Below are 12,491 nucleotides of genomic sequence, written 5' to 3' on the forward strand. Positions count from 1 at the left end.
CTCAAGGTTAACGCCGGTGATGACCATATGTAACCGAGGGGGCGTGGCCTCTTTCCCCTTCGCCCACATTAGAGGAAAAAGTTGCTTTTTCCTCATTAACACAAGAAAAAAAAAACATCCAACCTTCTGCAGTTTCTGTTTTAATGCTGCAGCAGTTTGTGTGTTTGTGTTGTTGCACATTTCTAACCGTCCTCGGGCCACGTGCACATGTTTCTACAAAAAAAAAAACACCGTGAAGCTGCAGAGACATGAACCATAAATAACACAGATTATCAATCAAACTATTATTGATAGTTATTATAGGAAGGATCAGAGTTGTAAAAATAAAAAAAAAGTTAATAGGGAGAAACATGTGAGAAATAGTAAAGGGATTTTATAGAAATGATAAATCATGTTCAAAGGTCACGAGTTTGTGACTCATATATTTAAATATATATTCAAATTTATTGCCTAGGATGAACCAATCTAGAGGAATCCTCTTGTTTTCGAGGAGGTCTTTACAACATTACAGACAGAAAGACAGAAACAATCAACAATCTGCAAAAACTCAAAATCTTTCCAAGAATATTTGTCTTATTTCTTGTCAAAATGTCTCATTTCTAGTCAAACTAAGCTCTATACACTTGAAATAAGACTCATCACCTAAAAATTAACTTGTTTTTAGATCATTTTCACTTGTTTCAAACAAATTTTCACTTGAAATAAGTAGAAAAATCTGCCAGTGAAAGCTAGTTTTTTGTGCTTGTAATAAGAAAGAAAAACTTGCTCCACTATCAGATTTATTTAAAGTGAAAATCTGCTTGAAAGAAGTAAAAAGTGTCTAGAAACAAGCTACTTTTTATGTGATGAGTCTTATTTGAAGTAGAATGAGATTTGTTTTGACTAGAAATGAGACATTTTGACTAAATATTCTTGGTCAGATATTTGATTTTTTGCAGTGTACAACAACGACAACGTACATCAACACAAACATAAAAACAATGAGAAATGAGCACAACCTCTCGGTGGCCACAAATATTAACCTGGCAAAACTATGATAAAAAATAATATAGAATTGAAAATTGAAATTACAGTGTGTTGTGTATAATAATAATAATGGGTATGTAACATCATCTGAAGAATGTTCAGTTGAACTCAAAATAAGAAGACAAAGCGTATTTATGATGATATGTTTGAAGGCAGGTTATTCTAGATGAGGCTTTAAACAGAAATGCTCCTTTACCAGTTGATTCGTTGACCGTAGGAATTGATATGGAATCAATAATTGTTGTAAATAGGCAGGGTAATTGAAATAAATAAACTGTAACCTATGATTAGGGGAGAGTGGGGTAAGTTGAGCCAGTGGGTAAGTTGACCCACCCCTTGTTTCTAGGAAACTATAGGAAAAAGTTAGCGTGTGACCAAATATTTGGGAGGCTGGCATCATTTCATGGAGTCTGTGAAGATTAGAACCACGTGAGTAAAGTGGTTTAACATTTATGACCCAAAAATCATTTTTCACTCTTGCAAGTGAATTTTGTCGATCATAAGTTTCATGAGAATTGTGTTTAGACCAAAAGAGATGATTGTAAATGTGTTTTATACATGGGTTGTGGTATCTATGAGCTACAACATGAGGTAGTAAACTTAGCATGAAACTGCACCATTTTAGCTGTGAGAGTAATAAACCCAAGCTAAGGTAGCTGTGGGGTAAGTTGATCCACCTATCCTATACACTTAATGAATGTATTTTGGCTGTAAATGTCCAAATGATTAAATCAAGATTCTATGTTTGTGATTACAGTAAGTATGTTCCTATAAACAGGAAAAGTTGTTTATAGTGAGGCCAAACTTTACTTTCAAAGAAAAATATCTGGGATTCTTCCAAAGATGTGATGTAATTGCAAAACTCCCCAAATCTCAGAGAGTTGGTGGCTCAGCAGGAAGTCCCTGCAGTTTGTGTTCACCTGTAACCTGGACAGATGAAATATTAAGTAAAGGGGGAGGTAGGAGATGGATGGAAGGAAAGAAGGGGGGGTTGATCAATTTACCCCACTCCTATGGTCGTCACAAGACCACTTTTTTTGAACATGCTATATTTTAAAAACAGTTATATTTACACTCATTCTGTTAATTTGTAGGGATGCAAAACATCCTGAAATATATGCAGATGTGTTAGTTAGCAACAAAACTATAATTGTCTTGATGCAGTGATCCTGAATACAAAAAGTGGCTCAACTTACCCCACTCTCCCCTACTGAGTATGGGCCATTTAGGCTAAGTGCTTTATACATGATACAGCGATGAGTGTAGAACGAACAACCAAGAGCAAATCTACAAAGATTATCGTATATTATTGTATAGCTATTGTTGTTTTGGGATGTATTTTGGTTATACACTGCAAAAACTCAAAATCTTTCCAATAATATTTGTCTTATTTCTTGTCAAAATGTCTCATTTCTAGTCAAAACTAATCTCTTTTCACTTAAAATAAGACTCATCACCTAAAAATGAACGTGTTTTTAGATCTTTTCACTTGTTTCAAGCATATTTTCATTTGAAATAAGTAGAAAAATCTGCCAGTGAAAGCAAGTTTTTCCTGCTTGTAATAAGAAAGAAAAACTTGCTCCACTAACAGATTTTTCTACTTATTTCAAATGAAAATCTGCTTGAAAGAAGTAAAAAGTGTCTAAAAACAAGCTGCTTTTTATGTGATGAGTCTTATTTTAAGTAGAATGAGATTTGTTTTGACTAGAAATGACATTTTGACTAGAAATAGGATAAATATTCTTGGTAAGATTTTGAGTTTTTGCAGTGTACAACATCAGCATAGTCAAAAACAAAAAAACGGTAGAATAAGTTGTAAGGCAAGTTTCCTTCAGACGTTATAGGCCTACATGTACATGTAAAACAGGTTTTGGATCGAAATAAGACACTGCATGGTGCCAAAGTTACTGTAATTTATATATAATTATATAATCTATGTGAAGTTTGAATGTGATGACTTCCTCTGATCTTTTTTAATCAGCAGAAGCATCACACTAAAACTAATTTGCACAACCTCAGAGTTTAAAATTCCCCTCATCTGAAATAATGACATTGTTTTTTACCCTGAAGTCAACACAGATGATGTTAGTCAGACTTTAACTTTATTTTTAGAAATAAAAACGAGCGCCTCCTCCACAGACACAGACTTGTTCCTGGTGACTCCTGCAGACGAACTCTTTCCCGACATTTGTTTTTGTTTATATAAATATATTTTTATAAAAAAGCTCCATTGTTCAGGTTTTTCTCCAGATGACAGTTGTGGACGCTGAAAAGTACAGGATGTGGCCGAGGAACCTGAAGGTCACACGCTTATAACTGTGTGTTTTTTCCCATGGTGCAAATGTGACGAAGATAGTTTTAGTTTCTCTCTGTGTGTGTGTGTGTGTGTGTGTGTGTGTGTGTGTGTGTGTGTGTGTGTGTGTGTGTGTGTGTGTGTGTGTGTGTGTGTGTGTGTGTGTGTGTGTGTGAGAGTTAATTATGGTGCGACGGGTCCGATCCCGGTCCAGGTTCGAGTCCCGGAGCAGCAGAGCAACAATCAAAACAGCAATTATGGTGAGTGACGTGTCACGGTGACATCATCGCTGTATAATCATCATGTTCCCTCGTGGAGCGGAGGGAGGAGGAGGAAGAGGAGGAGGAGGAGGAGGAGGAGAGGGAGGGAGGAGGAGGAGGAGGAAGAGGAGGAAGAGGAGGAGGAGGAGGAGGAGGAGGAGGAGGGAGGAGGAGGAAGAGGAGGAAACATGGAGATCCAGCTAGAAACAGGTTCAGTTTGATGATGAGGTCGTTGCCTTGGAGACGAGGAGCAGGTTCTCTCACTCCCTCTGCTGGACACTGGATGGACACACAGGAGAGGAGAAAGAAGGAGAGGAAGAGAAGGAGGAAGAAGATGAGGAGGAGAAAGAAGGAGGAGGGAGGAGGGCAAGGAAGGAGGAAGAGGAGGAGCAGCAGGAAGGCAAGGCAATTTTATTTGTATAGCCCGTTTTTACCACCAGTTTGTCTCAAAGGGCTTCACATCCCATCATAACAACATCCTCTGTCCTTAGACCCTCACATCCACTGAGGAAAAACTCCATGGAAAACCCTTTTAACAGGGAAAACCAGGAGAAAGCTCAGGGTGAGCAACAGAGGAGGGATCATCACCCAGGACGGACAGATGTTGTTACAGACAAGAAAACAGTTTACAGTTTATAACACAGAATGTGGGAAACATGGAAATGTTAACAAGAGTTAGGAAGGAAGAGGAAGAGAAGGAGGAGGAAGAAGGGGGCAGGGAAGGAAGAAGAGGAGGAGAAGAGAGATGAGGAAGGAGGGAGGAAGGAAGAAAAAGAGGAGGAGGAGAAAGAAGGAGGAGAGAGGAGGAAGGAAGAAGAAGAGGATGAGAAGGAGGCAGAGAGGGAAGGAGGATGGAGGGGGTGGAAGAGAAGAAGGAAGAAGGAGGCAGGAAGAGGGAAGAAAAGGAGGAGGAGAAGGAGGGGGAGGAGGAGAAGAAAGATGAGGAAGGAAGGAAGAAAAAGAGGAGGAGAAAGAAGGAAGAGAGAAGAGGAGGAGGAGGAGAAGGAAGGAGGAACCTGAGGTTGTTCCTCTCTGGTCCTCACAGGTGACAACATGTCGTCCCTTTAACACTGCAGGTGAACTACTCACGGACCAATCAGCTGCAGGCAGTCAGCTCCACCAGCCAATCACACGCAGAGCTCACATCTTCACTTCCTACAATCAGAGAGAATGGAGTTCTGTTACAGTAAAGGTCCAGTCAGCTGCTCCTCCTCCTCCTCCTCCTCCTCCTCCTCCTCCTCCTCCTCCTCCTCCTTTTAAAACATAAAACAATATGTTTTATTTTGAATATTTTTCCTTCGTCACGTTTCATTTTAAAGTTTGTTTTCTGTGTCAGACTAAAAAAAGATGATTCTGATTCTGTTTGTGGTTTGATCCCTCAGGGCCACCGTAGCCTTCAACACATACACATGTTGTTGAAAGGAAGAAGGAGGAGGAGGAGGAGGAGGAGGAGGAGGAGGAGGAGAAGAATAAGGAAAAAGGAGAAGTATGCAGTATACAAGTTTCCCAGAATGCATTTTGTAGCTAGATGTTTTATTTCCCGCTCTAGCGCTGTAATTATGTAACTTTATTAAGTTTTAGTAACTGTTTAAATCCCAAATCTACGGCCAGTTGATCCAACTGACGGTTGTTTAGAAGTTTGCTCCGATGTTTTCCAGAGAAGTGAAGCTCCACAGCGACCGCGACATCACAGAGGCAGCAGCCAGTCTGCAGAGCTGCTCGGCCGGCCAACCTCCGTCGTCATCCCGGGGGAGAAAACCATCGCTAATTTACTTACCTGCAGGTTTTTAGAGGTTTACCACCGGCTGGTTAAAGTATTTTTAGGAGATAAATGTTGGTCTCATTGATGAAATCTAACACCTGTATCAGTAGCATTAGTTAGTTTGAATGTAAAGTGAAGCTTCCTGTGTGTATTGGACAGAAGAGCAGCGCTGCCTCGGGGCTCTGGAGCCTACGGACACAAACCACCACATTTACATAAATAAATACATGTTTTACAATGAACACATCAGTCTGCATTAAAGCAGAAGCAAGCGATATATTTGTGTTAATATAAGTCTTAAATAGTTGTATCTTCCGACAGCAATCACTTCTATAGAGTGTTTGGTCTGAAACACGGGTCTGTCAGTCACTCTGCTCTGCTCTGAGCCCAGGAGAAAACATTTATCGTATCTCCTACAAGTTTTATCCAATGAGGAGAGAGAACGGCATAAAGGGGCAGTCCTCTCTGTGTGTGCAGCCAAGGGATGCGCCTGAATGTGGTGACGTAGGGACGAGGACCAATAGATCCATGACGAGGGCGGGGGCTGCTAACTCCATCTGCTGACAGGAAGTTATGGTGCGTTCAAGGCAGGGGCGGAGTGGGGCACCAAAATCTACCGGGAAAATTCTGACCGCACCGGCCCACCATCGGCCCAACCCCCCCCCCCCCACACACACACACACACCATTTACATATTTCTGTACCGCTCACCGCTCAAACAGAGCTATGTGTCATTCCATATGGCAAAATATATGAGTGCCAGAAGCAAAAAAAAAAAAAAAATGTGGGTGAAACAATTAATTTTTTTTTGTAAAGGCTACACCATTTCCCATATTCTGGTGCATTTTAACCAATACATCCATGATTTTAACACATTGTTACTTTTATCTAGCTAAAAAAAAAAAAAAAAAATTACAGAAATACAGAATGTGAAAGAGCTGCAATTAGTGCCTCCCAAGCAGATTTAGCCTACTTAACACTGCTGATCATAACATTACATCCAGTCATGTTTACTCCTTTATTCCCCCTTCTCAACTAGTCTGCAAATGGATTTTACTGACAGCGCGCTGCAAACGCCACGGTTTCGGGTCTTGTCCTACTCACCAACATGCTTTGCTGCCCATGGAGAAGACAGAGCAGCTGCTGCTGTGATGTGAGAGGTTCCGGCTAGAGGCTGACATTTTTTCGGGATTCCCGCGGGACACGGGATTCCCGCGGGAATCCCGTGATTCGGGAGTCAATTTATTTTGAATCACGTGATCGGGACGTGACGGGAAAAAATGTAAACGGGAGTGAACGGGACCGGGAGTCAAAGCGCGACATTCAAAGAAGCACAAGCCAGGCAGTGCTACGGATGGTGTGCTCAAAACGGTCCAAACGTTTTAAGTGTGGGGACTGATGCACACTGCACACCCTCAGTGATCACTGTCCTGGCTCCGTAGCGGTGTACCTAAATCAACATACCGGTAGGGAAACGTTTTCGGCCAGTCAGACTGACTCAGAGGAGTCAGCTGATGCGGCGGCGGCGTAATCTCCACCTCACATAAAACAGCTGATGCACACTGCACACCCTCAGTGATCACTGTCGTGGCTACGTAGCGGTGTGTAACATGTGTAAATCAACATATCGGTAGGCAATTAAACGTTTTCCGCCAGTCAGAGGAGTCAGCTGATGCGGCGGCGGCGTAATCTCCACAAACAGGTGATGCAGACAAGCAAAAAAGAAAGAAAGAAAAAGAGAAAGAGGGAGAGAGAAAGGACGAGGAGGGCGTTCATTATCTCTAATTGAAATAACAAAACAAGACGGTAGACGTGTTGACGCCACATCTACCGTCTTGTTTTGTCTGTCATTCAGCCTGCAGTGCGCTGAGAGAGAGGGGGGGGGGGGGGGGGGGGGGGTCTGTGTCTGTCAACACAATCGTTTAGGCATGATGACTGTGTTCATAGAAAAAATCGGGAACAGGCCGGGTTCGGGAGTGATTTATTCGGGATTTGAACGGGACAGGATTTTTTTTTGACTTTGTCACGGGACCGGGACGGGACGGGAATTTTTTTGCGGGAGCGGGACGGGACGGGATTGAAAAAACACTCCCGTGTCAGCCTCTAGTTCCGGCTCGTAACGCTACCGCGGTCCGCGTACCGCCGCCCCCTGGCCCACTTACAGTAAAGCACGGACTTTGTTGTCTTGTTTAATTAATATAACTTATAGATAACGTAACACACGGGCAGGACTGATCAGGTTTGCTGGGTAGCTTCCGTGAGTCGTTCTGTTTTTAGCCGTAGCCGCTAGTTTAATGATAACTTTAACAGTGATAGGCTGACGCATTTCCCATTTCCCATGAGGCTTTGCACCATTCTACATTAGTTTAAGAACAAACAAACAAATTAAATTGCTGGTTATTTTATATTTTGTGGTCATGAAAGTTCTGTAACATTGAAGTAAAATAATTAGATAAAGATAGGAGGCTAAACAAAAATCATTTAGTAGGCTGGATTGATGAGAGTCTGATTCACTATCGCAACCATGAGTGAGAGGTAGAGAGACATGAAGGGGTACAAATAATGGGTGGACTTACTCAAGTAGTTGTAGAGGTAGAGCTTGGAGATTATCATGGGAACTTGTTATTATAATTACTTTTAACTCATGAGCACCACACGGCCACGCAGGGCAGCTTGCGGGCCGGCTCACTTGGGTTTATTGGCCGCCGGCCGACCGGGAAATCTCCCGGTCCTCCCGATGGCCACTCCGCCCCTGGTTCAAGGCAACTCGTAACTCGTGTTTTTCCGACCTGTGAAGTGGTACCAGTTCGATCTGGTACGAGTTCACGGGTCAGAAGTTACGAGTGGCCGTTATAGTGACTTTCACCGGTAAAACAGGTCGGAGAAACACGAGTGGGTTGCCTGGAACGCTACAAAGTCGTAAGTTGTGACTTGAAGCTGTAATTTACGGTTTCAAAAGCCTGCCTGGAACGCAGCATTAGCCAAAACCACCGGATCGCTTACTTCTGCTTTAAGTTTTATTTCATTTAACTATATAGCCTAACATAGTTACGGTCCACAGCAAAGATACTTACCGTCTTTGGTTACGGTTAGATGTCAGGGGAGCATTGCATTGTGGGATACAGGACACAATGTAGACTGGTCAGATACTGGAGATATTTCCCGAATCAGTACGACATCTGGGAATTTTACTTACTTTTTTAATTTTAAGCTTACTACATATAATACTGCATTTTGGCCAAATCGGTACTAGCACGAGCAGTATAGTAAGCAACCAGTTGGAGACGATTATTGAAGAGAAACACGACACTGAGCTCTGATCCAACCAGAGAGTGGGCACGGTGCAGGACCACCTGTGTGTGTGTCTGTCAGTGTGTGTGCGTGTCTGTGTGTTGTGTGTCTGTTGTGTGCATGTGTGTGTGTATTGTGTGTGTGTGTGTGTGTGTGTGTGACTCCGTTGCTCCATGAGTCTTTTGATCAGAGCCTAAACTTGAGGCTGAGAGGAATGTTTCTCTTTCTCCTTTGAAGGCAGTTTGAGTTTTCTCTAATAGTTTTGGTTCAGCTCGGCCTCGTGTGTGTGTTGTGTGTCTGTGTGTCTGTGTATTGTGTGTGTGTGTGTGTGTGTGTGTGTGTGTGCAGCTCAGTATAAATGGGGGCTGAGCTCTGAAATGAATATCATTGTCACATCTTGTGCCAGAGCAAATTCCCGCGTCCAAAACGAGCAATTTGGAGTCGACGCCTGCCGCGGAAAATCTGCCTTCAATTTTCCTCCACTAGCGACTCTGTGTGTGCGTGTGTGTGTGTTAAAGTGTGTGTGTGTAACCTTGCAACACACACACAGACACACACAGCCTGCAGCGAATGGACCCCACAGTTTATTTTTGTCTCAATTATCCATTTAGTGGAAGTGGCAGGAGGCTGACGCGCTCCACGTTCACTTCGTCCTCGGTTAACGACGCCGGTTCTCTGCTTTCCTGGTTCCAGTGAACGCCTCGCACACACACACACACACACATATACACATATACACATATACACACACACATACACACACATACACATACACACTGTGTTTCCACTGTAATTGGTGTGTTCATGTTCACTGTCAGACAGGCATGTGGTGGAATTAATGCAGCTTTGTCATGAACAGATTGACTGAAACTGAGACTGTTGACTCGCACATAAAACACTTTATTTAAAGGGATAGTTCAACATTTTCTCAAATTGGCCCATCGCCATAATAATCCCTATAGTCATAGCAGTAGGTTCGTTATACCTTAAATTGTCGGTGCAATTGTTTTTAGAACGGCGGAGCAGAGCCGTGAGCTGCTCAGAGCTACGCTACGGAGGCTCATTATGGGATTTCTTTGTTGGTTTCCCTCATCAAACTCATCAAATACACAATCCAACAACTCCACAACGCTCTGGTGGACAAGTTGTGACCTGCACATTCACCACGCTATGAGATAATAACACAAAGTTACCACACAGAGTTGTTTCAGAGGGAAATTCATGCAAAACCGCTGATGCACGTTGCCTTCAGGGACAGTTTTTCATCAAGCAGTCTCTAGTATTTACCTCTAAAACAAATCCGGAAGATGCACCACTAGGAGTAGCATCTCCAATCTCGTTGTATTTCATACAAGACAATGAAGTTTCCATTCTATTCTATGCAACTCTACTGATCCCAAAGGAAAGATGTAATCCATCCTTCACTCCGATCCAGATACAAACTTCTTGATCACCAAATCCAGATGTGAACATGTGAGTGTTAAATGTGAAGGTCTGTAAACAACAGGTAGAACAGCAGCATGGGCTGATTGTCTTGTTTTCTGTTTCTTCAAACTCTTTAAACAGTCAGACCTGTTCCCATCCACAATAAACACATTAGTCAAATACAATGTGATTATTTCCCCATGGGTTTCTATAAATATCCAGTAGCTGGGGAAAAGTTCTTCATTTATCACTATCATGGTTTAAAAATCAGGTGCCACATATAAATCAATAAATGTTTATAGTATACTACATGGTAAATTTGGTTTATTTTACCCGTTTGAATTTATTTTTAAATAACATTTTGTTCCTAAACTGAACCCACTAAACACTGCAAAAACTCAAAATCTTTCCAAGAATATGTGTCTTATTTCTTGTCAAAATGTCTCATTTCTAGTCAAAACTAATCTCTTTCCACTTTAAATAAGACTCATCACCTAAAAATCAACTCGTTTTTAGATCATTTTCATTTGTTTCAAACAAATTTTCACTTGAAATAAGTAGAAAAATCTGCCAGTGAAAGCAAGTTTTTTGTGTTTGTTATAAGAAAGAAAAACTTGCTCCACTATCAGATTTTTCACTATCAAGTTGTGAAAATCTGCTTGAAAGAAGTAAAAAGTGGCTAAAAACAAGCTACTTTTTAATGTGATGAGTCTTATTTTAAGTAGAATGACATTTGTTTTGACTAGAAATGACATTTTGACTAGAAATAAGACAAATATTCTTGGTAAGATTTTGAGTTTTTGCAGTGAAACCTGCTGGGGTCAGAACAATCTTGATTTTTAAAGTTAAATCCAGATACTGAAACACAAACTGAGTCACAGGATCTAATCTCATGTAATCAGAATCTGTTTTTTAGTTTTGAACAAACCATTTTCAAGATTTGTTCCAATCCGTTATCTTAAATAACTGAACTGGGCCCATGTTTTCACCTTCACTGCAAAAATTCAAAGTCTTACCAAGAATATTTGTCTTATTTCTAGTCAAAATGTCATTTCTAGTCAAAACAAATCTCATTCTACTTAAAATAAGACTCATCATATTAAAAAGCAGCTTGTTTTTAGACATTTTAAAACTTTTTTCAAGCAAATTTTCCACTTGAAATAAGTAGAAAAATCTGATAGTGGAGCAAGTTTTTCTTTCTTATTACAAGCACAAAAAACCTGCTTTGACTGGCAGATTTTTCTACTTAAAGTGAAAGTGTCTAAAAACAAGTTAATTTTTAGGTGATGAGTCTTATTTCAAGTGGAAAGAAATTAGTTTTGACTAAAATTGAGACATTTTGACAAGAAATAAGACAAATATTCTTGGAAAGATTTTGAGTTTTTGCAGTGTTCACCTTTGACCTTTGACCTCCAAAATCTAACCAGCTCCTCTTCGAGTCCCTCTGAGGTCAGATCGAGGTCTCTAGTCTCTCCGACTGTCACCTCGTTGTTCCGACCCAGACTCCCCATGCAGACTGATCCGGTGCCTCGGCGCCTCGTTCACTCGTTCACGCTCCGCTGCACGAGCCGAGGGAAAGAGCACAGATGATTTCAGTCCACACGGAGCATGATAAACCAAACCAAGCTTCAAGTTGCAGCCAACCGAGCATCCATAATAATAAGGCCTGACGCAGCAGTTCAGTTCCCCGTGCAGCTCTGATCTGCCGTAATTACACAAAGTCTTCGAGTTTCCATCACAGAGACCAAACTTGGAACCGAGGAAGACAGAAGAGAGTTGAATCTGATTTCAAACAATGCCACGATCAGACATCGATCTCGCCCGGCCGGCCAGCGACTTCATCATCAAACATCCTCCAGCTCTTGGTCTCGCTGGACGTCCCTCTCCCTTCTCGGCTCCGCTGCACTGCAAAAACTCAACATCTTACCAAGAATATTTGTCTTATTTCTAGTAAAAACACATCTCATTCTACTTAAAATAAGACTCATCACAAAGAAAGTAGCTTATTTTTGACACTTTTTACTTCTTTCAAGCAGATTTTCACTTGAAATAAGTAGAAAAATCTGACAGTGGAGCAAGTTTTTCTTTCTTATTACAAGCAGAAAAAAGTGGCTTTCACTGGCAGATTTTTCTACTTCTTTCAAATGAAAATTAGTTTGAAACAAGTGAAAATGATCTAAAAACAAGTTCATTTTTAGGTGATGAGTCTCATTTTAAGTGGAAAGAGATTAGTTTTGACCAGAAATGAGACATTTTGACAAGAAATAAGACAAATATTCTCGGTAAGATTTTGAGTTTTTGCAGTGTGCACGCTTCATCCTGAGGAATTCACTTTTTCCCCCCCTTTCTTTCTTTTTTTTTCTCTCTCTCTCTCTTTCTCTCTCTGGACTCATCGCCGGTCTGAACGGGCCTCATGAAATCCTGCTGACGCCTC

This window comes from Trachurus trachurus, assembly GCF_905171665.1.
Source record: "Trachurus trachurus genome assembly, chromosome: 4".
Lineage (NCBI taxonomy): Eukaryota > Metazoa > Chordata > Actinopteri > Carangiformes > Carangidae > Trachurus > Trachurus trachurus.